This window comes from Geotrypetes seraphini, chromosome 5, assembly GCF_902459505.1.
Source record: "Geotrypetes seraphini chromosome 5, aGeoSer1.1, whole genome shotgun sequence".
Lineage (NCBI taxonomy): Eukaryota > Metazoa > Chordata > Amphibia > Gymnophiona > Dermophiidae > Geotrypetes > Geotrypetes seraphini.
In genome coordinates this window covers 209,586,022-209,611,671 of record NC_047088.1, presented here as the reverse complement: position 1 = coordinate 209,611,671, position 25,650 = coordinate 209,586,022, and the positions used below count along the sequence as shown (strand labels likewise).

General features: G+C 38.8%; 1 protein-coding gene across 10 annotated transcripts in view; it reads right to left on the bottom strand.

The window, feature by feature from the left end:
• The window catches only part of FIGN (fidgetin, microtubule severing factor), a 362,039-nt gene that overhangs the window by 291,451 nt on the left and 44,938 nt on the right, over window positions 1-25,650 (bottom strand). The window lies entirely within an intron of this gene.

Sequence of the window (25,650 nt, the reverse complement as noted above, 5' to 3'; positions counted from 1 at the left end):
TTTGTAAAACATAGTACATGAAACTCTACTACTGAATTCATGGATAACTTACGAGTAGAAATGACTTATAGCTTCATTGACGGAACAGATTTCATACCTGAAGCACATCACCAATGTTAAAACTGTAATTGTGTTTAATACAGTTTCAAGTTGCATCAAAGTTAAAAAAAAAAAAAATCAATACCATTTGCCAGCAGAGAGGAAAAATGGAATCTATAAACTGCTCTCACTGAGTAATTAAACACCTATTATTGTCATGAACAGAGAAACAATAAATTTGATAAGATGCTTTTTTTTCCACAAGAACAAACTGCAGTGATTAATATCTCCATCCATATTAAAATGACTTCTCTTTGAGCTAGCATAATAGGAATTAGAGTAGTTACCACGGTGCCACAGTAACAGACTAACCTTGAACTGAACTCCCTTCTTCAAAAAAATTAAGTGCTATATCAAGATACTGCATCCCCTCATTTAGAGTTCATCTTGTTTCTTAAATGAACTCATTATCCTAAAAAGGAAAAGTGTCTACAGTTTTTTTTATAGATCTAAATTTTTGTTTCAACTTTTCCTCTCTTTTTTGAAAGGTTTCTTTTTTTTTTTTTGGTCTAAAATAAAGATGAGAGAAATGACACGGGAGACAAGGTAGCGACCGAGAGCAGTAAAGCAGTTTCTACATCCAAGCATTCAAATAAAGAATCCAATCTGATATGAAAAGCTGAATACCTGCATGAAATGAAAGTGGAGGAATGTTATCAGCACCAAGACATTTTTAATATGCTGATTGATATTAAAAAGCCTCGGTCTTTTTGTTGCTATATCTACTTCTTTTCTCCTCAATTGGACTTTCTTTACCTTATGTTTCTTTTCTGTTAAGACTGAGTCTATAGAAACAACGAGAGTACAAAAGAAGACTCTTTGGCTGTGACACTTGTGAAGGGTGACCCTATTTTGAAGTTGAGATAGGACAAAAAAAAAAAAAAAGGCCAAAATAAAGAAGCTACAGAAGCAATAACTGCTCACCAAATTACCATTAAATTGCAAAATTTACAATCCAAAGTACGATAAGTGCATATCTAATAGAATTTTCTCTCTAATAGAATATAAAATAGATCACTGCAGCACAAGAAGTTTTCAGGTTATCAGATTCTTCAGATTTCACTATGAAAATTATTTCCTAAAGAACAGATAGGTATAGCATTTACACTGAGAAATTAAACAATGGTGCCCATGTTTCAGAAGAGAGGGAGAATATTTTTATAACAAAATTCTGGTTCACGTCTCTAAGAGCACCTTTTTGTTAATGTTTTGGATTTTGTCAAAAAGAATACATGCATAAAATATTATTTAAGTAAAAGAATACAAAATGCAAAATGTTTAGCCAAATAGGATTTTTTCCTCAGTGATGATCAACTTAAGATACTCATTTCTTTTGGGACCTAAATAATTGTGGTAAACTCCTTGAATAAAATGTCTAAAAAAAACTATGGGCTCCTTTTACTAAGCTGTGATAGTGGTTTTAGCGCGCGCTAGATGCTAACGCCGCATTGAGCTGGCGTTAGTTTTAGCCACGTAGCGTGGGTTTAGCGCACATTAAAATTATGCGCACGCTAAAAACGCTATCGCAGCTTAGTAAAAGGAGCCCCATGGCTTTCTTTTACTAAGCTAAGAAAGAGATTTCTACCACGGCCCAGAACGCTAAATGCTCTGACACCCATAGGCATTCTATGAACATCAGAGGATTTAGCACTCTGGGCCACGGTAGAAACCTCTGCTGTGGCTTAGTAAAAGGGGAGGTTTCTTTGTTTCCTTGTTAATCTATCAATTTCAAATAAATGTTAGAATTGTAAATGAAAAAAATTATTATTGTGGCATTTCTGATGTAAAAATGCCATGCATATACCTGTTTTTATTGTTTGCATTCTGTTGAATGGGATGTATTTACTATGGCAAACATGCATTCCGATCCTTCTAGGAAATCCCTCACAGTTTTGGCTTACTAATGTACATTTGTCTACCGCAGTACTCATAAGCAATGTTTTCTGTCGCCCAAAGGAAATCTGTCACCTGATTCCACACGTGATTGCTTGTGCAGTCAAGGCTACTCTAAAGTACAGTATTAGTGAAAACAAACAGAAGCTTATACTACAGTCTTCAAGATTTCAACAGTTCAATTTATTTCTAAATATAACACTAGGTATACTTAGATAAACTATACAATTAAGCAATGTCTTTTCACAGTTATATTTAAAAAATGAAATAAGGTCTAGAAAATCTGGAACCTCTTTTATGGTTTATTTCAATTTGCTAGATCACCCTTCCTATACATATCACAGGAATTGCACGCCCCCCCCCAAAAAAAAAAAAAAAACCAAAAAAAAAAACCTACAGGAACAGGACTGTCAGCATGGTTTTATAGAGCATCACATGCTAAACTGATTTATTATCCTCCATTATATGCATAAGGAAGACAAAAAAAAAGCTTTATTAAATCAGATCTTAAATCCAGTTCAGGAAAGGTGTAGATGGAATTATCAGTACAACTGACCATGTCATCAAAGTTTGCAGGCAGCTGCTGTGCAGACATCTCTGAAGGAACAGCACAATGAAAGTTGGCTTCTACTTAAAATATGATGCTGCTTTTTCTATTTTATTTTTTTCTATTAGCAATTTTTCTGCTTTTTTTATTCTTATGGTTCATTTTATTCTGTCTGGATATTAATTTTGATACCATATATATGTATTATTAAGATATTGTGTACTCTGAAAACTTCTTCTGTCTGTTTTATTATAAATAAATAAAAATGATTTAACTAAAGGGGAAAAAAAAGTGATCGATGATCCTTCTTCCTACATAGAAATATAAAACTAGTAACTTTTCTATATAGAACTCAGTTGAGGGGTAGGAAACTTAAGAATTTAATAGTTTCCCAATGGAGTGCAATTGTCAAATTTGCTTGAAGCATTATTTTCTATTGCCAGGTCATTGAAAGCACACACACACGTCCCACTATACAGGAGAAAAAGTAAAGAACCCAAGAAGGAAATATACCTCTAGAGCTAACTGCAAGCTCAGTCAAGAACATGAAAATTAAGAACTGTCTCTACATACCATCAGAAGGGTTGATCTTTTCCACCTTGCTGCTGCAGTAAATGAGCGGATTTGCTAACAAAGTGGTCAGCTCGGGCACTTTTACGGCTTCTCAGCAGGTCCACAGACTTGCAGTTTCTCATGCAGAGAGGCTCAAGCTCGGTTTTCCAATCTGATTACACGGCAACTTATTGCAACAGCCTTAAACCTTCATGGCAGTTTACCAACATTTTCATCACTTTTTTCTTATACAAAGCAGAAGGACTGCTAATCTCTCAGGTATCTAGGATTTTCAGAGTCGATGGCTGGCAGGCAGCCAGTTAGCCTTCTTTAGCATACAACTGTATCAGGCCACAATATAGAATTGCATTGAATTTAACAGTGATGAGTTTTTTGTCTTTACAGATTAAGAGAATTTGTGTAGCCACACTTAGGAACTCTCTAACACCCAGACAAAAGAAAAGTGTATGGCTGTAAAAATAATAAAAAACGAGCAAGTATAAATTAAATTATTTCACAAACGTGAATGCTTAAACAAGCAAGAGGTAGATTACCCGCATGCATAATGACACTCATTTAAATGGTACCCATCACGGTAGAGGACACATTAAACCCTGCCACTAAATTCAACCACAGGTAAATAAAGTGCCTGCTCAAACCAGATCTGAAAGAGACTAGACAATTAAAAATTTGCTCTAGCAGCATTTCACGTAATTAGATTAACAGGATATAACCTAACACGCCTTTTCAATTTATACAAAAAAAAAAAACCTCCAAGAAATAAAAATAATGCCCATCAGTAAACCATTGTCCTATGTAATGAGTTTCTCTAGTCTTGTGCCTCTGTTATAAAAGCCTTTAGTGACTAGCAATTCAATTTATATTTCAACTATAGTCAGCTTCATAAAACCTCAACAATTTATTTTGTCTCTTTTAGCTAATGCAAAGCATACACACTATATTGTATGTAAAGTACAATTTTCAACTTTGAATATACTCAATTTTTAACATGTATTCTTGCAAAATGATGCCTAACAGTCGCTGATCAATCCACAATCAAGAATGTTTATTACAAAAGCACTGCTTCTAAAAAAAAACATAAAACAATTAAAAACGTGGTATATCCAATATTTATCTGTGCAACCTACAAAGCTAGAGTAATGACAGAAAAAAAATATTCATGTATATGTTTATAGTTATAAAAATATGAGCATCTAAATTTGTGAGAAAGCTCAGTAATCTGGATTGGTGACCATTGGTATTTCCAAGCTGACAGATAGGATTTGGGCTCTGAGTTCAAATGCTGGTGTAAGAGAGGTTTAAGATCATGAGCTTGCCAGACAAAAGGGTTATTTTCCTCCATGCTGGGGAGTGCGGTCACCTTCTGGGGAAAGCAAAACTGGATGAGTGGCTGTCACAAAATTCAAGCAGTGAGCGTGCTGCTGACTCAGGAAAGGATACTGACAGACTCCAATGCTTCTGTCCAGCCATTCCCAGTGAGAGTTGTTTTAGAGTGCTGGTGACAAACAAAAATATTTGATAAGCTATATGTGTGAATGAAAGGGAAACAGTGAAAGTATTTTATTTTCCAGATCTAGAAAATGTTTCTCTTGAAGTGAGTACCTTATTCAAATAGGGATTTTATGGAGGCTTATACTAGAAAAAGAAACCCCTCAAAAAGAAAATTGACAAGGCTGCAGCTAAAGGCTGAAAATGCTTTAACTTATCAGAATTATATTTGAAGTATGACAGGAGCATTCTCTCCATAACTTCATACCTATAGTCTCCACTCTAGGAAACAAGATTAATGTGTACCCCCTCCTCTGATATTCAGACCACAGGAGTTTGCCAGCAAACTCCCGCAGTCTATGGCGAACCCAGAAACTCTATGCCAGAGCTTTATCCGGCGACTGATAAAGAATTTCTGGTCTATTTCTAGCCAGCTGAGACATAGCTGGCTAGGCCAATATTTGGTGGCTGGCCAGTTAAGTCTCAATAGCCAAAGAGAGGCCACCATTTTAAGTGGCTCTATTTAACTGACAAAATTAGACGGTGAGCCACGGAATATTGGCAGTGACAAGCTATGTCACACGACATAGCCAGTCACTGGCCTATCCGCTAAGCAGGATATTCAGTGGGAAATAGTCATATATATGTATTGTCTGCCATAACATGTACTGTCATGCATCCTAATGCACTGCTATGCTTTGTTATATGCTGCCTTACAATGCTTTGTACTGTCAGGTCCAATAATGTACTGACAAGCTCTGTTACCGCAATGTCATACCAAACTCATAACATCACCACCCCATGCTGTATGAGGTCTTCTCCTGTCATATCCTATTAAGTATTGTCATGCTTTTTGACTACTATCATGCCCCCCTATGTACTGTCCTATCATGTCATGACCTAAGAAGTACTGTCATGCTCTACATTACTATACCCTGTTTTACTTTATTATGTATACCCTGTTATGCTTTATTATGTATGTAAACTTGTAATCCATTCTGAGCTCTTCTAGGAGGATGGGATATAAATCTAAAATAAATAATCAAATAAATATTTCCCACCGAATATCGTGGGATAGCTGGCTATATGCTACTTAGCCAGCCAGGAGCATTCCTGGCCAACTAAAGAGCACTGAATATTGGCCTGGAATATAGACTGGAAATAGAGTTCAACAATAGAGGACTAAATAACCTTGACTTTCCCCTACTTTTAATGGTCCTTTACACATCCCTTGCTCTATAGTACCAACGGATGATTGGCTCCAGACATATATGGACTCCCTGTGACCTACAGGGGAATGTTCTGCAAGTGTTATACACGTCTTCCAAAATAGAGAGTGTCACTACCATGAATCCTGAAGGATCTATAAACTGAAATTGCAGTAGAAGTTGCTTCCAAACAATATGGCCTATCTCAGAATGAAGTTTCAAGTTTTATTAAAATTTGATTGAACGCTTATCAATATTTCTAAGTGATTTACAAGTAAAATAAGGAATACAGTAATATAAATAATTAATATTATATGTACAAAATAGAACAAAAATGATTAACTGAAACAAATGGAAAAAGGGAGGAACTACAATTCATAATAGGATAGAAGACATATAAGGTAATAACATCAGGATGGAGAAAAAAAAAAAATAAGGACTAAGTTTAAAATCATAAGAACGATTGCTGATCAGCTGACTTATTAGTCTCTAAAAATGTCTCTGAAAAGAAAACTCTTCAATGAACTTTTAAATTTTTCTAATGAGGATTCCTCTTGTAAGTAGATAGGTAGTAAGTTCCAGATTTGAAAGGCAGTAACCAAAAAGATGTCAGTGTGTCCTGTGTTGGGGATGGATCTCATTTGATCTCAGAGATTTCAATGGATTGTAAGGAATTAATAACTTATCTAGAAAGGCTGGTAGATTTGAAGCTCTGATTTTAAAGATTGTAAGGGCTATTTTATACATTATTCTATGTGTGATCGGAAGCAATGTGCATTTCTCAAGAGAGGTGTAACGTTGTCAAATTTTTTCAAATTTGTAATGATTTTTATTGCTGTTTTCTGGATTATCTGTAACTGTCTCAATTCTTTCTGTGAGATACCTTTTAGTAAAGAGTTGCAGTAGTCTAAATTGGAAATTACGAGAGAATGAATTAGGATATTTATTGCTACTGGTTGAGTGTCTTTGCCAAGTAATCTTATCATGTGCAATTTATAAAAACAATTCTTGACAACTGAGCCAATGTGGTCGTGATATGATAACCTTTGATCCAGTGTTACTCCTAGAATTTTGATGGTGTTAACCATTTCTAGTGGTATGTTAATGAAGCATGTGAACTGTGGACAAGGGATTGGCTGTCATTTGCAGCAACATGGGAAATATCAGCAACGTATCTTGTGTCATTGCACATCATTTAACAAATAAAAATAAGTAGCAAGAAACATTTTTATGTGTGTCATTAACAGTGTAAACTCTGTTGCAAATAATGTTGCACATGTGTGCTGATATGAAAGCTATTTAAAATTTAATTATGGCCTATGCAATTAACATGAATACTTAATTTGCAGATACAATGCGGGCAACCAGTTGGTGATACTGCTCACATCTGGAAAATTAAGGAGGTACGGGGGAAGGGAAGGAGGTGCGAGCACAGCAGGCGGGTTGGGAAGGAGTGGGGTGGAGAAGAGGGCAGGAGAGGGGCGTCACCGCCCCGGGCCCCACTCACCCTCGCTACGCCATTGCAAATAGGTATGATTGTTTGTTTGTTTATTTCTCACCTGCCCTTATCCAGGGCGAGTTACATATTAACATACAAAATAAAAGATTTACATTTATTGTACAAAACACTTCAGAGACACACTGTAACAAATTACATATTTACATATCAAATCAAAATACATATAACATACACGTCGCATCAACAAGAAATTTCATTTAAGACCAAAACTGGCCAAACCCACACAACATCAAAATATAAAATTCCATAAGTCATACAAGATGCCTCAATAACGGACATCAATAAACCAAATAAAACAAACCAGACCATCGAACATCTACGTGACCAGCACTCAAGAGTCATCATTCCTTGACTCTCACTTTACAGAACAGATATCTTTTCAGTGGTTTCCTAAAGTTCTGAACATTTTGTTGCTGACAAATGTATCCTGGAAGATTATTTCACTCCCAGGGGCCGATGCAGTGAAAGACACTGTTTCTGGAAGAGGAAAGCCATAACTCCCACACTTATGGTACACCTCTGCACTCCTCTTTTGCAAATTGAACACTTGCTTCTGGTTCTGGTGAGTATACAATTCCAAATATTAATCTTAGGTCAAAAAGCTTAGTATACCACTGCCCCATCTTATCTTTCAGCTACTGACTTACTATAGGCCAACCTGCTTGTTACAATCCTTGCAAATGGCCTCACTCACCGTACTGCCTCCATCACAACTACATTTAGTCTTAGCAAGGCACTCTACATCCACCAGCTTCAACTAGAGTCCTCGCATAAGAGATTTAAGGAGTCATTAATGACCTGTTTCGTTCCTGAAAAATGTGTTTTCCATCCTTGACATGCAGAATACAGCACCCAAAAAACACTTGATACCTTCCCTGCCCATGTAATATATAGTAACTTGTCTCAACACCCTGCTTCCTTGCTGTTCTGGAATTCCTTTCTGCTTCCCTGTTGAAAATATATGTATTTGTTTCTTTTTGCTTTTTCCTTGGCATTGTAAACCACTATGATAGCCACTACTGGTCAGTGTTGCAAGCAATTGTAATAGGTAAATATTTATATAAACATAAAACAAAAGTACATTAAAACAAATAAATTTCCTGTTAAACAACTCTGTAAAAGGTCAAATGAGCTTTCAATTTCTTGCACAATGACAAAAAGTTCTGCTTCCGACACAAACCAGACAATAAGGGACAAAAATAATAAATGCAGAAAACTTTACCTGTTATATGACTTTCCACAAACAATAGCTACATCTTCATGTCCCAGAACAAGGGGGTACAGGGGAGAATCCCCAACAATAATCCCCAACAATAATCCCCAACAATGTTTTGCTCTGCAAAACATTAACAAGGGAGAAGCAGGCATAAAGGCAACTCAGAAAAACATCAAAGAACAATGCACCCTGAACTTTCAAGGAGGCCACTGCCAGATTTCTGACTAAACCTTCCTGAAGGAAAACCAGGACTACCTAACTGGGAGCCTGCTCAGGATCCACCTAATTCCTAGCACCCCCTGTGAGAAAAGCCTACCAGTCTTTAGCAGAAGAAGCCAAAGTAGAGGGTATTTCAAGCACAAAAGAGTCAAAATAACTACCTCCAAATAACCGCTCATCATCAAGGCTGAGCACTCAAGAGTCAGGCCAGTAAGACCAAAACGTTGTGGGTTCTCCAAGAAGATATTAATGAAAAGGGAACCAGAACTTCTCATCCCGCTAAAGACATAAGAGAACTGCATACCATGGACGATGAGGTCAATCTGGAGCCACTAGAGATACCAAGCCGGAATGTGTTGCTGTCTTGCAGATGACCAGACTTATCAGAGGCCACAGGGGGAACATCATGCAGGAACACTTGGGCAACTCAGAGCCAAGCCAATGCATCAGACCCTAGTTTCCATGCTGTTCATCAACAAAAAAGGCGCCCAGCCTACGAGATCTCTGCCGAAGTCAATAAGACCCTCTGAGGCAAATCCCAGCTCTTGTAAGAGCATATGGAATGGCTCCTGTGAGAGGAACCAGGCTCCTGAGTCCAGAAAATGTCAGCTTAGGAAGACTGCTGTAACATTGGCGACTCCGGTCCCCTGGGCTGCTGAAATAAACAGAAGAAGCGCTTCCGCTTAGTGGAATTCCACCGATCTTTCTTGCCCAAGAGAGAGAAAGAGAGAGCAATAGAGCTTCCTTGTGATGTATATATGCCACTGTCGTGGCATCAAAGAAACGTGCTCCGCGGGTCTTTTTGGAGGGGCTGGTCAAAGCTCCAGACGATAGGTCAACCTATGTTGCAGACCAGGAGTACACTACCCCTGAATGGAGTGGGCCCCACAAGGAGCCCACAACCCAACAAGCTGGTATCTGTTCTAAGAGTTATCCACTCAAAAATCTGAAGAAGCCAGTTCTGGCTGAGAGCCACCCCCTGAAGCCACCAGCTCAAACTGCTGATAGCTGGTGCCATCCATGGGAGCAGCATCTGAAGGGGGGAAAACAGTAAAGATCACCAAGATATGAGGGACTCCCGTCAAGGACGCATGGGCGCTCTGGCCCAGGGGATCGTCTACAAGGAAGCTGTCCAAGACCCCAGAACCTGTAGATAAAACCAGGCCGAGAGAACCGGGCAGTCCAAGAGAATCCTGATCTGTTGACTAAGGTTCTGACTACTTACCTTGAGAAGCCCCAGAATCTCCAGTGACTGGGAGGATGCGCAGTATCTCCTCCTGAATCTGCCAACACCTGCAGCAGAGACACTACCGTCCCCACTGCCCTTCGTACACCCAACGTGCTGGAGCCTGGAGCATCCACAGTCCTAGGAAGGGAGGACTTGGGCCCCCTGCTGGCAGAAAGCCACTTCAACTACAATAACTTTGATGAAAGTATGGAACCGTCACAAGGCCAAGGGGCAGAGCTGTGAACAGAAAATGCTGTTGCATAACATGGAAACTCAGAAACCTGTGATGCTCTGACCATAATGAAATATGAAAGAAAGCCTCTGTGAGATCCAAGGACAATAGAAACTTTCCTGGAGACAGCAGCTAGCACCGTGTACTCCGTTGTCAATTCGGAAAAATGGAATTTGCAAGAAGTGGGTGACCAACTGTAGAACCAGAGTGTGTCTCCAGTTCTCCGAGCCTTTCTGGCACGAGGAAGCATAAGGAAACATAGAAACATAAAAACAGGACGGCAGATAAAGGCCAAATGGCCCATCTAGTTTGCCCATCCACAGTAACCAGTAATCTCTCTCTGACAGATCCCACGTGCCTATTCCAGGCCCTCTTGAATTCAAACACAGTCTATGTTTCCACCACCTCTTCTGGGAGATTGTTCCACGCATCTACCACCCTTTCAGTAAAAAAGTATTTCCTCGGATTACTCCGGAGCCTATCACCTCTAACTTCATCCTATGCCTCTCATTGCAGAGTTTCCTTTCAAATGAAAGAGACTCAACTCATGCACATTTATATTACGTAGGTATTTAAACATCTATCATATCTCCCCTCTCCCAACTTTCCTCCAAAGTATACAGATTGAGATCTTTATACGCCTTATCACAAAGAACAAACACCATTTTAATAGCCTTCCTCTTGACCGACTCCATCCTTTTTATATCATTTGGAAGGTGTGGCCTCCAGAATTGTATACAATATTCAAAATGAGGTCTCACCAGAGTCTTATACAGAGGTATCAATACCTCCTTTTCCTACTGGCCATACCTCTCCCTATGCAACCTAACATCCTTCTAGCTTTCACCGTCACCTTTTCAACCTGGTTGACCACCTTAAGATCATCACATACAATCACATCCAAGTCCCGCTCTTCTGTCGTGCACATAAGTTCTTCACCCCCTAAACTGTACTGTTCCCTCTGGTTTTTGCAGCCCAAATGCATGACCTTGCATTTCTTAGCATTAAATTTTAGCTGCCAAATTTCAGACCATTCTTCAAGCTTTGCCAGGTTTTCCTTCATGTTATTCACACCATCTGGCATGTCTACTCTATTGCAGATTTTGGTATTATCCGCAAAGAGGCAAATCTTACCCGACAACCCTTCAGCAATATAATTTATAAAAATGTTAAAAAGAATAGGCCCAGAAACAGAACCTTGAGGCACACCACTGCTAACATCCCTTTCCTCAGAGCGATCTCCATTGATCACTACTCTCTGTCACCTTCCACTCAACCAGTTCCTGACCCAGCCCTTCACTTTGGGACCCATCCCAAGGGCACTCAGTTTATTTATCAGACGTCTGTGTGGAACACTGTCAAAGACTTTGTTAAAATCTAAATACACCACATCTAGCTCACATCCTCTATCTAATTCTCTGGTCACCCTCAAAGAAATTGATCAGGTTTGTCTGACAAGACCTACCTCTAGTGAATTCTTGTTGCCTCCAGTCCTGTAATCCACAAGATTCCAGAAACTTGGCCAATCTCTGTTTTAAAAGCGTTTCCATTAATTTGCTTACCACAGAAGTCAGACTTATCGGCCTGCAATTCCCTACTTCTTCCTTACTTCCACTTATGTGGAGAGGGACCATATCTGCCTTTCTCCAGTCCTCTGGTACCACTCCCGACTCTAGAGATGCATTGAAAAGGTCAGTCAGCGGAGCTACCAGAACTTCCCTAAATTCCTTCAGCACCCTCGGATGTACACCATCCAACCCCATTGCTTTATTTACCTTTATTTTAGCTAGCTCCTCATGAACACTGCCCTCTGAAAATCGATCAGGGTCTATTACTCCTCCATCCCTATTCACGTTTGTCTTCTGCAGTCCTGCTCCCAGGCGCTTTGGACGTGAACACATAACAGAAATATTTGTTAAGTAATTTGGCCTTTTCTTTATCAGCTTCTACATATTCCTCCCCTTCACCTTAGAGTCTCACAATGCCATTTTTGCACTTCTTCCTATCACTAGTATATCTAAAAAATATCTTGTCTCACCGTTTTACTGTCTGCTATTTTTTTTCTTCCATTTGCATCGTTGCTTTCCTGACTACACAACAGCCTCTCTTAAGTTTTCCAGATATTTTTGCCTGTCTTCCTCTTTCTGCGATCTTTTGTAGTTAATGAAAGCTAACCTCTTATTCCTTACCTTCTCAGCTACTACTTTTGAGAACCAAAGTGGCCTTCTTTTCCTCTTACTTTTACTTAGTTGCCTCACAAAAAGGTTTGCTGCCCTTACAATCACTCCTTTCAGTTTTGCCCACCGCAGTTCCACTCCTTCCAGACGTTCCCACCCACACAACAATTCTGTGATGTAAACCCTCTTCCAAAGTTAGTTGTTTTAAAGTCTAGAACCTTTATTTTTGAATGAGCTCTCTCTCTACCCATCTTAATATTAAACTGTACCATGCAGTGATCACTGGATGACAGATGATCACCCACTGTAACATCAGACACACTTTCCCCATTTGTAAGCACTAAGTCCAGTATGATCCCATCCCGTGTGGGTTCCATTACCAACTGCTAGAACAGTTCTCCTTGTAAAAAATCCAGAATCTCCCTTACTTCTAGAAGACCCTGCAATAGGGATACCCCAATCAACATACGGAATGTTAAAATCACCTATTAGCAAGACTTCCCCTTTTTTTATAATTCTGAATGTCTACTATTAAATCTCTATCTACTTCTACCGTCTGTAAAGGAGGTCTGTATATCACACCAATGTAAATATATTCACCATTCCCTCTTTCGTAATTGATCTACAGTGCCTCTTCCTTGCCCTGCAGATCCTGCAATTGTATGGCTTTATAATGGTCTTTAGCAAAAAACAACTCGGAAATGTGAAAAGCTAATAATGTTAGAACAAACACTTTCACCAATGCAATAGAATGTCACAAAACTCAGTGCTGCTGCAGTTTCAATAAAGGGAGTTTTAAATGACTGGAGGAAAAAGCCTCAGACTGGAACCCTTCCACCACCACAATGGTGGTCCAAGGTGGTCAGGCGAACACCTCACTGGCAAAAAACCTCCAGACAGACTCCCAATAGTAGTCAACTTGAAGCAGGGCTGTTGTGCAAAAGATAGAGGAAATATCCACTTATCTAATTTGTTGATCGGTACACCAACGATGGCCAGTGTTTCACATATCTGCTGCCTCAGGGTGTAAAGCGATCCGATCAAACTTTAAGCTGGACGCAAACCGCATCTCAAGATCAAAAGATTCTGAGGCAGCAGATATGTGAAACGCTGGCCATCGTTGGTGTACCGATCAACAAATTAGATAAGTGGATATTTCCTCTATCTTTTGCACAACAGCCCTGCTTCAAGTTGACTACTATTGGGAGTCTGTCTGGAGGTTTTTTGCCAGTGAGGTGTTCGCCTGACCACCTTGGACCACCATTGTGGTGGTGGAAGGGTTCCAGTCTGAGGCTTTTTCCTCCAGTCATTTAAAACTCCCTTTATTGAAACTGCAGCAGCACTGAGTTTTGTGACATTCTATTGCATTGGTGAAAGTGTTTATAATGATCTTTAACATATAACGCTACTCCCCCTCCTTTTCTTCCTACCCTATCTTTCCTGAACAGATTATAGCCCGGTATAACTACATCCCTGTCATGGTTCTCCGTGAACCACGTCTCCATGATCACCACTATATCTAACCCCTCTTCTTCCATCACAGCTTCTAGATCCAAAATCTTGTTTCCCATACTTTGAGCATTCGTAGACCGGAACAGGGTCCAGCATCCCAGAGACAGCAGAATATCACAGACCCTGGACTCTGTTGCTGTCGACCTGCCAGAGTCCAGAAACCAAGCTGCAGGCAGGCATAGCAGGACTAACAAGTGCCCACCGAAAGTTGAGTCCACTCCTGATAAAACAAAACAAGACAGCCTGCGACATCCTAGGCGACATCGGTGCTTCCTCTTTTTTTTTTTTTTTTTTTGTGAGGTGTAGCCACTGCAGAGGCACCTCAGGACATCTGGAATTGGAACCGTGGTAACATTGTCTTGGCCTAGGAGGAAAAACCTGAGGATCCCTAACAACACCTGTGGGAGGAACGAAGAGAATTATGATCCCTCCTGACGACCAGAGAAACTGGTACACAAGGGACAAATATGATGGTGTTGCAATCCCTGATTAGAGGCCAATCAGACCTAAACCAACAAGAATCTGGCCCTTGAAAGATGGCTGCTGAAGGTTATCCATGAGGCAACATCCTCATCCACAGGCAGTCCAAAGAGTTTGGCTCTCAGATTCTGCACCAGCGAAAAATGTACTCACAACTCAAATGAGATCATAAAGGCCACTCGGCATCATGGCCACACCAACCAGCACCAGCGGAGGACAGACATGCACCTCCACAGGGGATGCATTGTGCAGGTCGGAATGACAGGCATGCACCATAAAGGAAGTGGCCACCGCCACTCGACTACTTGAGGATGCTAGAAAAGAAAATTTTGTATCATAACAGCCTCCTGCAATCCTGAGAATCCTGAACTTCATTCCCCCATCTCTAGGGAGGGCTGTGCACTGGAAAACCTGTGCCACAGTGGAAGAAACTGATATGAGGGAGAGACACAAAGCCTTCTTGCATGGATCCTGAAATCTGAGCTTTAAAAGATAATGAGGAGTTAATTGTAACACCCAAGTGTCACAGAGAGTCCAACAGAAAGAATGCCCACAAATGAAGTGCAAGCAGGGAAAACAGTGGGACAGGACAAAAAACTAGCTATCAGAGCCAGCTGGATAAAATCAGAGATTTTTTTTATTTCTTGTCCTGTCCCATTGTTTTCCCTAATTGTAACGCTAATACCCTGATTTCCCTAATTGTAAATGACAGAGAAGGAGAAATGAGAAGATTAAAGAGTTGAAGTGGTGATGTGGGGGGAGATAAGGATTATATTACTGGGATTAAGGGACAACTTGTGATACAGCATCCAAATAGCAAATGACTGTAAACATGTCTTGTATCCTTCCATTCTGTTATTACTCCACGGGTTTTTCATATGGCTTTTACCCTTCTTTTACTAAGGTGCACTATCTGATTAACGTGCACTAAACACTAATGTGTCCATAGACTAACATGAACATGTTAGTGTTTAGCATGTGCTAAATCAATTAGTGCGCACTAATCAGTTAGCGTACCTTAGTAAAAGAGGGCCTTAATGTTTGGTCTGCAATGTTTAATACATTTTTATCTCTTTTTAAAATTATTTTAAATTATTAACTTGATTTTATAATGGACATTTTAATCTACTTATTTGATAGCTAGTGATCCTATTTTTCTCTTCTGTTATTTTTTATTAATGAAATGTAATATGTTACATTTACATTGATATTTGCATATTTGGTATTGTTACTATTGACAATTCTTTTTTTGTTTTTTTTAAATAAATGAGGGAAATAAAAACATAAACAAATATGGGGTTGGATTTATCATCCAAAAAGCTGGTGCTAGGAAAAAATAAAATAATCAAATACTACAGTGGCATGAACAGTAGGGTAGCCCTGAAATACCTAACCCCCTCTTTTACAAAGCCATGCTAGCATTTTTAGCTCAGGCTGCCATGGCAACAGCTCCGACACTCATAGAATTTCTGTGTGTGTCCGAGCTGTTATCGCCCCATCCAACTCTAAAAACGCTAGCACGGCTTTGTAAAGGAAGGGGTTAGAGAAGTTGGATAAACTGTGCGAATTGAAGTTTTTTCCATGAATTTGATTGTGCTTGATTAGAAAATAATTTTGAAAAAAAATTTAAAGCCCATTCTGGGCTCCATTTTTCTTAAAATTTTCTATTATATCTATAAATTGTTTGGTATTGTATCTATAATATTTTTGTTTTTACACTCAGCAATGATACATTGTAATGTAATGTAATGTAATTTATTTCTTATATACCGCTACATCCGTTAGGTTCTAAGCGGTTTGAAGAAAATATACACTAAGATTATAAATGAGAAGTAAGAAGGTACTTAAAAAATTCCCTTACTGTCCCGAAGGCTCACAATCTAACTAAAGTACCTGGAAATTAATAAAGAAGAGAAAATAAAGATGGTTGAAAAAAGAAAAATTCTATGTGAATTTATAGGATGGAAATTAAACATTGCTAAAAAGACATTTTGGGACGGATTCTCTAAACAGCATCATTAGCCCTTGCCGCTTATAAAAGCGGCACCAATCGTGTGTCAATCACATGATGGCGCCATTTAGAGAATCAAAGCTACGTTAAGTGATAGAAATTTAGGCCAGGGTTTTACACACTTACATTTCCGGCACCTACTTTCACCGAGAATAGAGTCCTAGAGGCGCCTATCAACACCTACGTCCACTTCTTGCATAAACCACTTGCCTACTTTAGACATAGACGCCACTTGCCTACTTTAGACATAGACGCCAATCGGTGCCTCTATGGATGGGAGTTGGACACTTGTTTGTAGGCACTTTAAAGTGCCTACATTTTTTTAAAATTAGATTTTAATTGGTTTTAAATGATGTGTTTTTCACCAATTAAAATGATTAAATTAGGCGGTGGTAGGTCACCTACCACTACCTAATATGGCACATTATAGATAATTTGTGCCTTTATGCAAAAAATCTAGCAGTATTTTATTAAATGAACCTTCATTATCTCCACTTTATTGTGGCAAATAACAGAAATATAACATACTTCGCTAATAGCTAAACAAATACGCTTTGGTGTAGTCATCTACCAATGGCGTTCCAAACACTCAAGCATTCAATGTCTTCTTGAGATAACCAGGATAAAGCCTGCGATGCTGTTCAACTCCTTACAACAAGGTCTCACACTGCACTGGGTCTGTGGTGATACCAGTGGCAAAGTCAGTTATCAGTTTAACACCTCACTCGGCTGTGCCGTTAACCACCTTCACTGTGAGAACCCTGGATTTTGCCTCTGGCATCACTCACAGACTCAGTGGTTAACAGCACAGCTAAATGAGATGTTAAACTGTTAAATGACTTTGCCACTGGCATCACCATAGACCCAGTGCAGTGTAAGATCTTGTTGCAAGGAGCTGAACAGCAACTATCTCAAGAAGACATTGAGGCCCATATTCTATAAACAGCATCTTAGGTTAGGTGCTGGTAGGCATCCTATTGGCACTTAACTTAAGTGTAAGATGCCGTTTAAAAAATTAAAAGCATTAAAAGAAAATCTAGGCGCCTACCGGTGCCTAAAAAAAAAGTGCCTGGCTACGGAGGTGCTTTATGATATCTAATGCAATTGTAGGCGTGGCTAATGCCAGAAGTGACATTAGGCATCATAAAGCGCCTCCGCAGCCATGATTCACGTGATATGTAGGCCTTGAAAACCCTGGCCTACATTTTCAGTGCCTGCCTTGCACAAAGCTGCGATTCTACAAATGGTGCTGATGTGTGATTGGCATGCGATCCGCGGCTGTTTTTTAGGCGGATACTGATATCGCCACTGTTTGTAGAATCCAGTCCTGAATGCTTGAGTGTTTGAAACGCCATCGGAAGATGATTACACCAAAGTGTACGTGTTTAGCCATAAGCGTAGTATGTCCAATTTCTGTTATTTTCCACAATAAAGTGCACGGTATTGCATTTATTAAAATACTGCTAGATTTTTTGCATAACATGTCTTTTTATCAATGCATTAATGCCGAGTGTGAAAACATTAAAGTTATAGCTACAATACCAAGAAATGTGCTTCATTAAGCAAAAAATAATAGCAGATTTTAAGAAAAACAAAGCATGATATAATCAGTGGCTTTGATGGGCTTTAAAAATTAAAAACATATATTTTGGTGGGCTTTAAAAAATTAAAAATATATATTTTCTGATCAAGCACAAAACAAATTCATGGGAAAAACTTCAATTCACACAGTTTTTCCAACTTTAGGCTTGATCAGAAAATATATTTTTTAAATTATTTTTTAAAGCCTTCAAAGCCACTGACTGTATCATGTTGTACCTTAATTATTAAACAGTCCTAAATAGCCTGTCTACACACAAAAAAACAAGGCTTGGGGTGGGGGGCAGATATTCTAAGGCAACACCATTTAGAGATAGTTTTTAAGCTGAGATTAAAGTTGGACTTTATCATATCTTAATTTACCATGAGACTGACAAATGTGTGATCTTCAGTACCACAGATTAGTCACTCCAATGGTACATGAGTACCGTAATGCAGTTTGCAATCAAACCTCACAAGCAGCATTATTCATTGTGTCCTGAAACATTATGCCACTAAGCCACAAACCAATGCTAGCAGAGCCCCTCTGAAAGTAACCAATCAATGTAATATAAAAGTCTCCCTTCCTCTCAATATCCTATCTCAACACACTTTCCCCTTCCTGATACTCCCCCACCCCCACCAATGCTCTTTCATCCTAACTCCCCTCCCCTACTACTAGTACTTATCAATTCCAAGGCACTACTAGCTGGATTGGCCACCGTGAGAACAAGCTACTGGGCTTGATGGACCATTGGTCTGACCCAGTAAGGCTATTCTTATGTATGCAGTGCTGCACACATTATCCACCAAATTCAATAAATGACACTTTGAGTTGTGTAAATTGGTGCTCAATCTTCTTAACTCTCACCTGGCGATACACCTAGCCAACTTGGGTTTTTAGGGTTATTGCAAATAATATACATAAGATAAATTTGCATACAATGGGATTCCAACATATGCAAATTTATCTCTTGCTTATTTATTGTGGCATTCTTGTAATCCTGAGAGGCTGAGTGTACCTTCAGTAAAGGGTAAAGAAGCACTGATCTAGATTAATTTATGTATGTACATAGAAGTGTATTTAGATACCACTTATAGCCTAAGTGGTTTATATTCAGGTACTCAAACATTTTTCCCTATCTGTCCCAGTGGGCTCACACTCTATCAAATGCACCTGGGGCAATGAAGGGGGTGGGAAAGGGGTCACAAGGAGCAGCATGGGATTTAAACCCACAACCTCAGGGTGCTGAGGTTGTTGTTCTAACCACTGCACCACACACTCCCCTATGTATGTGTGTAACTTTTACATGAACCTCAGACATGTCACTTTATAAGCACCTATTCCCATATTTAAAGCACTGCTTTGCCAGCAGAAACAGCTTTTTTAAAATGTATTTATTTAATCAATTTTCTATCCCGTTCTCCCAGGGAAGCTCAGAACGGTTTACATGAATTTACTCAAGTATTGTCCTCAATATATCTTACTGTTTCATTATTTTAAAACTCATGTGATTGTTTTATGATTTTTTAAATGCATTTGTTGTTATCATTTTCACTAATATGAAGGCTTCATATATCAGGCCTAATGCGAGGGCAAGTCTTGAAATATTTATTTCACATCAGAAAAATAATCTAGACTTATTTGTGCAGGATGCCAATAGTTTCCATTGTAAAAACGCTGCTTTAAATAGTACAATCCATATGTGTACAAAGAGAAAATGGTGAATTCTATATTTATTTTCACTGTAGGAACAACAGTATGTAGGGAGTCTGTCAGTACAGTTTAATTAAAAACACACACACAATTATTTATATATAAAAGTCTGGCAAGTTAAACATTTATATTTTGTCCATATTAAACACTTTTGCTAAGTTGAAATAATTGCCTCCAGCATAATATGCAAATCCCAGCACTGCTATGATAACAATGAAAACATTTTAAGAATCCCATAGTACCAGTACATTGCTATCATGGATAATTCTAAGTAATCTGTGATGTTTATGCCAACTATGGAGATTTTTCACGATTTATTGAACATGAAACGGGCTCACTTAAGCTATACTTGTCTCTATGAATCAGTAATTTTCATGTTTCTAATTAAAATGTAAACTGTGTAATAAAGACATCAGGTTTTAGGCAAATGTGTCTCCTTGTGCCACTTGGGGTATGGTAATTACAGAATCCGATCTACGTTTGTTCCTGAATCCTCTAGAAGTCCAGATTAAAAGCATTACTGCTAAACCTTGCCTTTTACACAAGGGAATTATGTAGTTTAACCTATTCCCAGTTTGCTTACAGATGCATATCTGTAATACCCCTTTTAAATGGTCATTAACAAAGAAATCAAAACATAACTTTATTGTATTAATGAAGCAGTTGTGCTAAATGCAATAAAAGAGATGTTTCCATTTAAAATGTGTTGGGGTTTTTTTTCTCTATCCCCACTGTAACGGTGCACATACATCTTTAGAGTAATGCAACACTCGACAGCCTTCATCCTAAGCAGGAAACAAAATGAATAATATTTACTTCTGAAAAGACGAGATTTGATATTACCAGTTTCAACAAGCACATTTATCAGAACAACGTTTTTAAAAGGTTTAGGTCATAAGGAATACTGACTTGAAAAATGTCTGTCAAACTAACTGTTTATGACAAAACACAAATAAAAGTAATTCTCTTCTACAACTGAATTATAATACCTACTTGAGGTTTCTTACCAAATCAAAAATAGATTATTCTTTTCTTGTGGAGCTTGCCAACAGAAATATCTTTAATAAACCAATGCTTATTATGAGACATATTCCTCAGAATACCAACAGAAAACTATCACATTCTCCTATTGATGAGAGCCTCTTTACTGCAGCTTCTAACTAGCCCACAAAAATTAATATACTGCAATTACATATTTACAGATAAGTGCTTTTAGCTCCTTCTGCTCTAAGCATGCTATGTTGTTTTGCAAGTACTAATATCCTCTTACGCTGTAGCAATAGGGTCTGAATCTTATAGGAATATGAAGAGGTCTATAATGGAAGGTAAAAGATTTTTTTTTTTTTTAACAGCGTGAAAGTCCAGATTCCGGCTGGGCTGGCTAGTCTTGATCTTATTTTTACATAAATGCCAGACAAGCATGTCTGCTTACCTAACCTGAACTGTGGAGGCAAGAATGTACAGGACATTAAAAAAAAAAAAATGCTGTTCTATACTGTGGGGTTCTCTTATGAAAAAGGACACGTGTATAAAGGAATATTTCTTGGCAGAATGAAAAAAAAATCCTGTTCAATTTGACCATTAAAATTCTCTGTTTTGACCAGAATTTTGCAGATAAACACATGCGTATGGATGCAAGTGTATGGTGAACCCCAGGCACTTAATAGCTTCATCTCAAATATGAAAATATTTCTAGAGAAAGGTAGTGGTGTTCATCATTTGTATAGGCTTTGTTCCGAAAGACTGCATTCGTTCATACTCCGGCCAAGATTTCAAGGATATACCTCACGATCTGTTTTCAAAGCCATCTTCTTATTAGGGTCTACTTTGTAGTAAACAGTAGCTCTCACACACTACTCAAGAAAATATTTCATCATAATGGCTGAAACAAATGTTACAAACATATCGTATTTAACCTTTCTTAAAAATGCAAATTAACGGTTTAAATGTGAAAACTAACAAGGAAGGGGAGTTACCAGCCCTGAGCATGTATTTTAAAAATTTGTCTATGCCAGATGCTGTCAGTCAGAACAAAAAACTGTCCAAGCAGACAATCTGTGCGTTTGAATGTTGATCATGTTGGAAAGTAAAGGGGGAGGGGTAAGAGTGTGTCAAGGATTCATGGTCCTTCATCTTTGCAGTAGAGCAAACACGTCTCTCAGTATAGCCACAGACAGCTGCTTCCACTTTCTAATGTGCCCTAACTTAGATCACTGAAAGAATTGTCAGCACTCAGAGAAACACACAAAGATAACACAGCCAGCTGCCATAAAGGGGGGGGGGGAAAGCACAGCTCGGAGGAAATGGGATTTGTTCCATTTGTGTGATGCTGGCTCCCTTGGGCCTCTTCCTTTTCAAATACAAGGCATAAAAGACAACACTTAACATATTTGCGTAAAGATGACAACCTCATGTTGATTTCATTTGGCTGTAACAGTGTCAGGATTACAGATATAAGAACGGATCTCTAGCAGAGACTGACAAATGTATCCATCAGGGAAACTCTCTCATTCATCTGCTTATACAGCTATTTTACCATCCCAAGGGTGCCCTCTAAGAAGTAACTTTAGAAGAATGAAGGTCTAATTTTATTGCACCACATTTCAACCTCCTAAACAATATTATTTCTAAAATAGATCATTTTTATTGAAAGTCTCCCCAAAGAAAACTCCAGGAGACAGTAGAGAATTTATGAACTAAATGGGTCCTTTGAACTCAATATTCTGCCCAGTTTATGCAATATCCTTTATATAGACAGAGGCAAAACCTAGAATCAAATAATGAAAAAGGCACTAAAAACATATCCATCTAATAAAATACTGTTACTGCCACAATTTGAATCTCCTTTGCTTTACATTCTTTTTAACAGGTCACTTTTAGTACGCGTTTTATATAGGACCCTTAAAAAGGCGGTCCAGTGTTGGGTTTGGCAGCTCATTAACAAGTGTTGTGCACTGCCTTGTAGACGACCTGGGTTTGACTCTCGAACCTGGCTTCTGCTTTCCAGATGAAGGGGGCTTTGGATGCTTCAAAGATAGAATTCATAGAAACATAGAAACATAGAAAGATGACGGCAGATAAGGGCCGTAGCCCATCAAGTCTGCCCACACTATTTACCCACCCTCTTAAATCTACTGACCCCCTAAAGAATAATTGTAATTATACTGTCACTCTACTGACCCGCTCATTCAGTCCTAGTGACCCTATCCCTTGTAATTATACTGTCACTCTACTGACCCGCTCATTCAGTCCGAGTGACCCTATCCCTTGGCATGACCTCGTAGGGATCCCACATAGGTATCCCATTTGTTCTTGAAGTCTGAGATGCTGCGTGCCTCGACCACCTGCACTGGAAGCTCGTTCCAATGCTCAATCAAATACTTCTTCACGGAGAGAGTGATTGAGCATTGGAACGAGCTTCCAGTGCAGGTGGTCGAGGCACGCAGCATCTCAGACTTCAAGAACAAATGGGATACCTATGTGGGATCCCTACGAGGTCATGCCAAGGGATAGGGTCACTCGGACTGAATGAGCGGGTCAGTAGAGTGACAGTATAATTACAAGGGATAGGGTCACTAGGACTGAATGAGCGGGTCAGTAGAGTGACAGTATAATTACAATTATTCTTTAGGGGGTCAGTAGATTTAAGAGGGTGGGTAAATAGTGTGGGCAGACTTGATGGGCTACGGCCCTTATCTGCCGTCATCTTTCTATGTTTCTATGTTTCTATGAATTTGCAGCCTATGGATGCACACACCAACAACACCGGAAAAGACAGTGACCATTCAAAAACTAATATAGACAAACAGCCAGGCTTTATTGGAGATGAAACAATAATTCAAAGGGCTCAGTGGTTCAAATGAGTCAACAAGAGTCGTGTTTCAGCCCACAGGCCTGCATCAGGAGTCAAATCTTCTGATGTATCAACACACAGATTGCAAAAAATGCACGAACAAATGTTTTGAGAAACCTCAGAGCAAAAGCCTAGAGAAGGTGCCAAAGATTGCACCACATAAAACTACTTTTTTTTGCAATCTCTGCATTGATACATCAGAGGATTTGACTACTGATCAATAACCCTCTAAGGATTAGCCAGGTACATTCAAATGCAGACCTGTGGGCCAAAACACAACTCATGTTGAGTCATTTGAACCACTGAGGCATTTGAATTACTGTTTCATCTCCAATAAAGCCTAGTTATTTGCCTATATTAGTTTCTGAGTGGTCACTGTCCTCTCTGGTGTTGTTGATGAGCTGCAATGACATATCCCATGTTGTTGGCGTATTAACAAAATAAAATGAGCAGAAAAAAAAAAGCTTGCTCTATTTGGAAAGAGAGCATTCTCTTTCCGAAAAAGGGTGCCTTCTTTGCAAATAGGTGACAACAAAAGCAGACAAGCCAAAGAGAACTATTCAGAATTTCCTTTATTTTTTGTGGACGGCACACAACATAAAAAAGCCCACACAGGCTGTGTTTCACTCATGTCAGGGTTGCATCAGGGGCTCAAGGAAGTTATAGAACAATGATAAAATACAATCAATAAAAATCATAACACTAAAAATTAAAACAAAATCATAAAATCAATTTTTAAGATTAAAGAGACTCTGTTCTGAGTCTCTGACATTTAAAGAGAGGTCAAAAGACATGAAGGATAGGTTTAATGACAGAAGATACTGCATGCATTGAGAAAGGGTACTTGAAAGCATCTTTGTGTGATAGAGCCTCGCTGCTTTAGACCCACAGATAAGAAGAAAAATGATAGTTATTTTTATCTTACCGCCATAGTTAGATAGTATAAATAGAATAACTTAGCTTTTATTAGAAGTCCATTTCCCTTCCTGATGCTTTCGCCTAGCTTTTTCAAGGTCAGGGGAACTGAACATTGCTACTTAGCTTCTCCTGTTACATCCCGTTACATCCTGTTACATCTCCTGTTACATCCCGCCTACAGTTCAAAAATGGCCGCAGGTGACGGGATGTAACAGGAGAAGCTAAGTAGCAATGTTCAGTTCCCCCGACCTTGAAAAAGCTAGGCGAAAGCATCAGGAAGGGAAATGGACTTCTAATAAAAGCTAAGTTATTCTATTTATACTATCTAACTATTTATTAATGAAACAGTAACGAAATAGTAATAAAACAAAAATAAATTAAATAGAAGTATTGGGAATTATGAAGAATCCCCCCACCTGCATCTGTGTGATAAGGGTGGAAATCTGAACTCCCATGAAGTACTTTCTGTATTGAATTGAATAATATACTGATGATATATCCAGCACTGCTGTACTGTTCAGGTCGATTTTTATTAAAGAAAAGACAATTTTGCATGAGGTAAAGCTCTTTATAGTTTATAAATCTTTCCTTTTGGCTGTCTTAATAATAATATTGTAATTTATAGCTAAAGAGACATATGATCAAGAAACTGTTTTGTTTTACTTTTGTGATTATGATAAACATACTGAGGGCCTCAAAATAGTAACTGGTGGGCCACGAGTTTGAGACCACTGATCTGAGTGGATTAAGGCAGGAGATTCCTGAAGAAGCCGGTGGGTGAAATGGAGATGACCCTGTTGGATCCCTGATGTTCACTTGGACTAACAGAGTATCGGCAGTTGGAAACACTGGCGAGGATACAGCCTGTGGGAAAGCACTGACGGACAGACCAGATTCAAAAGAAAGATAAATGTTTGGTTTCAAATTTTTTTAATGCTGGCTTTATGGAAGATAAGTCTAAATTCTAGCGCTAAGAAATTCCAGCTTTGGAGACCTTAAAAGATAAAGTGGTTTGGAAAAATATTTCTAATTGGGAGGTTTTTTTGGATGACCATATGAAGCTTAATTGAGGCCTTTTTTCTCCAATTTTTTGGGTCTCCAATAAGGCTTTATGATTGATAGCGGTGTCAGAGTTTTTACCTTATTTTTTCATTAGTGGAATTCATGAATTAGTGCTGGAGG